Genomic DNA, 4,512 nt, shown 5'->3' with positions numbered 1-4,512 from the left:
GTCAGCTGTGTTGCCATCATGTCTTTGTTTTCAATATCTCTTGTCCTTTCAGGCTCTTTGGTTTTATGAGGGACAGAAAGCTACCCAGACCTGATCTCACCAGTGGTTTTTAGGACTAGCTGGATTTTTTGTTTGTTTTGTTTTGTTTTTCAGCAAAAATAAATTAAGTGAGACTCAATCACTTGAACTTTTGAAGACTCAAGGCAGACAGTGAAACTGTTGTTCTCATTGGAGAGGATGAAACTTCTCCAATATTATATATAGAATTTAGTGGTCAGGTGTTTTTGAATCAGCTGAAATATCATACGTTTCTGTTTGAAATCCAGCTTTTCGTTACCCATGATGCAGTTAAATGTCCCTTTGCTCATTTCCTTTAGCCTATCACTAAAGCTCTTGTGATTATTTAAACTTCTTTCTCAGTCTCAGCTAAATATGTGGCCCATGTTGTTGTTATATACCACTAATAAATTCAATGATCTGGTTTTGAAACCCTTGCCAAATAAGCTGCAAATTAGAAAGGAGAGTAATTGCTATTAGAAAGTACCTGGAGACAGTGCTTTCCTGACTGCAGTAAAGGGGAAGAGAAACTTTTTTTTCTTTTTTTTTTTTTTGGGGGGGGGGGGAAGAGAAACTTAAAAAAATTTTGACTCAAAGCACAGTAGTTCCATCAATATTCAATGTCAGGACAAACAACCTTATATTCAGTACAGCTGGACATTTTGTACCTTACAACGCAAAACATGTATCAGTGATGTACATAAACCCTAAGTCATTAAGAAAAAGAACTACAAGGTAACTGTTTAATGTTACCTTTTTAAGAAACAGGAGCAATTACATGGCTTTTAGATAAGTCATAATGGTGCCCCTAGAGAGTATACTCAGGTCATAATGGTGCCCCTAAAGAGTATACTCAGGTATTCTTGTATACCCAGGAAACTTAACCTTCCAAACCAATTTATATACTAAGTGTTTGACCTGTGGGTGAGATTTAAATTTGGTCTAAGATTTCATTTACTATATGTAAATATATTACTTGATTTGTATACAGAATTTCTCCTTGTGGAAGAGGTTATTCTGAGTTTGTTTGTTTGTTTTTTTAACCAATATGAGCAATACAGGTAAAGATCATTAGTAATCTCCCTCAGGAGCATATATGGGCTAATCCTTTAATTTATCACTATAGGTGTTAGTTGTATGATTTTAATTTTGTTACCTTCTAGGCTACATGAAACTATCTTTTTAAAACATTTACTTTTTTTAAAAAGGTTTTATTTTTTTCATGAGAGACACACACACAGAGAGAGAGAGAGAGAGAGAGAGGCAGAGACATGGGCTGAGGGAGAAGCAGGCTCCACGCAGGGAGCCTGACATGGGACTTGATCCCAGGTCTCTAGGATCATGCCCTGGGCTGAAGGCAGCACTAAACTGCTGAGCCACCCAGGCTGCCCCAAAATTTACTTTTCACTTTATTGTTCTAGTGCACTTAGTGTGAGAAAAATAAAATAGTTTTAAAAAAGCAACAACGCTCTTTTCCACCCCCCCCCCAAGATAGCCTCTCAACTCTGCTGATTATCATAGTACTTACTCCAGATTATTAAATAACTTTCTTTATTTTGCTATGCATTGGCTTTTCAATTTTAGGTATCATCTGGTGACTTGGTGATATGGAAATTGAGGTTGTAGCTTTTTCACTAGTCTATTATTCCCATGAACACACATATACCATGTATATTTATTTTAGATGTTTATTTAATTATGTTGTGCCCAAGATTGCGAATTCGAGAAACCACAAAAGAGCCGACGCCGATGCAAACACACGAGCATTTATTTACAAGCTCGAGCTTGGGTCCAAGTGTACCCGGCACAGCGGAGCAGGGACTTGGACCCCGAGACTAAGAGGCGTAGCAGCTTTATAGGGGCCAGTGGCCAATGGGATATGCAGAAAGTTGCGCAGTCATGTCGGTCCACATGCAGGTGGCCAATTGAATTACACCTTACCCTATAGTATCCATTTGAGCCGGCCTATTACTTTGGTCAGAATTGGCGTGCAGTTTTGGCTGCAGTTTTGGCGGGCACAAAGCAGGGTTACATTGTTATGAGCCGATTTCCGATTAGGGTGTGCCCAGCGGCTTGACTAGGGTGGGGCAGCACCTTAAGCAATAAGCAGGTCCTGTGGGGGTGATACAGGAGGTGGCGGGTGTAGCACAAAATGGAGTTAGTCCTGCTCTGCTTGTCCAGGGGTAGGGGATTTTTGTTAAATTTCCTGGGTCCCACAAATTAGATCTATAATTATTTAGATCAGCTCACTAGTGTTTTTACCTTATGGTTTTCTAGAGCTAGGTTCCTTTTTTTTTCCCCCTGGCATAACTTTTGGGGAGGGTTTTTTTCCCTATTTTGTATTTTGGTATTTTGTACTTGATGCTAATTTTTCCCCAGACTCCTTCATTTGTCCCAGCATTCTTTCAATACGTTCAGACTTGTTAAGTATTCATTCTTAGAGAGGTCTTCTGTTTTGCTATGTTCCAGTTTGGATTGGTTTACATTCTAGATTTGCTACCCAACTTGTTGGGTTTCAACTGTCATGTGTTAATCTCCTAACTTCCTTCTGGATTCATCACCTCTACCTAACTTCCTGAGAAAAACATGTGGGAGATAAAGCTCTTGAGATCTTGTATGTCTTGTCACACTCAGTTGTTAGGTTAGCTATGGACAGAGTTTCAAGTTGGGGATAACTTTTCCTTAGAATTATTTTGAAGGTATTGGCCCATGGTTTTCTGTCTTCTTCTTTTTTTTTTTTTTTTTTTTTAAAGATTTCATTTATTCATGGGAGAGAGAGCGAGACAGAGGCAGAGACAGAGGCAGAGAGAGAAGCAGCTCCATGCAGGGAGCCCAATGTGGGACTCAATCTGGGACTTCAGGATCATGCCCTGGGCCAAAGGCAGACACTCAACTGCTGAGCCACTCACGCGTCTTCTAAATGTTCAGAAGTGCAGTGCTATTCTTTTTTTTCCTATGTGTCCATTCCTCTAACTCCCATCCCAGACATATTAAGATACTTTCTATGTAATGTTTTGAAAATTTCCCAGTGATGCACTTGGGAATGGGTCATCCATTGTTGAGTACTTTAAACTTGTAAGTATGGAATATCAAGTTCTTCAGTTCTGGGACATTTTTTTACTTATTTGTATATTCCCACAACTCGTTTCTCTTTCTGAAAATTAAGTTACTTGGATTTTGGACTTAATGGGTTAGTCTCCTGATAGTCTTATATTTATTCTTCTGTTTTTCACCTTTATTCTTCCTTCTGGGAGAGATTTCCTAAACTTTTTTTTCTAACCAATTTTTTTCTATCATTTTTTAAAAAGATTTTATTTATTTATTCATGAGAGACAGAGAGAGGCAGATATACAGGCAGCAGGAGAAGCAGGCTTCTTGTGGGAAGCCTGATGCAGGACTTAATCCCAGGGCCCTGGGATTACACCCTGAACCAAAGGCAGACACTCCAACCACTGAGCCACTCAGATGCTCCTCTGCTGTCATTTATGTCCAAAAGCTCTTTAAAAAAAATATTTCTGGGACACCTGGGTGGTTCAGTGGTTAAGTGTCTGCCTTTGGCTCAGGGCATGATCCTGGAGTCCTGGGATCAAGTCCCACGTTGGGCCCCCTGCATGGAGCCTGCTTCTTCCTCTGCCCAGATCTCTGCCTCTCTGTGTCTCTCATGAATAAGTAAAATCTTTTAAAAAATTCAAAAAATTTTTGCTTTAATATCTTTCATATTAAAGACGTTTTCAAATTCTTGGTTATCTGCTCTTAAGAGTGGGGTCCTAAAAAGCAGATTGGAAAGTCTTCTTGGGGTGGGGCTTACTCAACATGGGCTTCTCTCCTTTATCTGGCTGAATTATCATATTGTTACATAGGAACATAGTTCTGTTATCTAATTGTTTACATAGGAAATCCTTGATACTGGTATTTTTAGATCTTTAATATAGGTAAGATTCCCTCAAGAAGGCGTGTATATCCATCCAGCTGGCAGATTTTTGCCAGTAAGGTGGGGTAAGAAGGCTTTGAGGTTCAACCTTCAGTACATAAACTTAATAACTTTTTCAGTAAGGTAACCAAGGCTTTTAACCCTGCCTGGTGCTCTCCAGTTAGGATAGGGTTTACCCTCTCAAGTCTTGTACCAACTTTGAGGAGGAGCAGTTCAGTGGGGTACACAGAGGGGGAGGGGCCAGGGTTCTTTAGGCTTCTTACAGTCTCTTCTTTTTTTTTTTTTTTTTTTTTTAAGGTTTATTTATTTATGAGAGAGACACACACAGAGGCAGAGACATAGGCAGAGGGAGAAGCAGGCTCCATGCAGGGAGCCTGATGTGGGACTCAATCCCTGATCCTGGGATCACACCCTAAGCCGAAGGCAGATGCTCAACTGCTGAGCCACCCAGGCATCCCAGTCTTTCAACCTATCCTTTTTAGCTCCACCTTCACCTCCACATTCAGTTACCTGGTGTCATGGGT

The sequence above is a fragment of the Canis lupus genome, chromosome 5 (genome assembly GCF_011100685.1).
Source record: "Canis lupus familiaris isolate Mischka breed German Shepherd chromosome 5, alternate assembly UU_Cfam_GSD_1.0, whole genome shotgun sequence".
Classification (NCBI taxonomy): domain Eukaryota; kingdom Metazoa; phylum Chordata; class Mammalia; order Carnivora; family Canidae; genus Canis; species Canis lupus.
The sequence above is the reverse complement of the archived record's forward strand: the minus strand, read 5'-3'. Positions refer to the sequence as shown.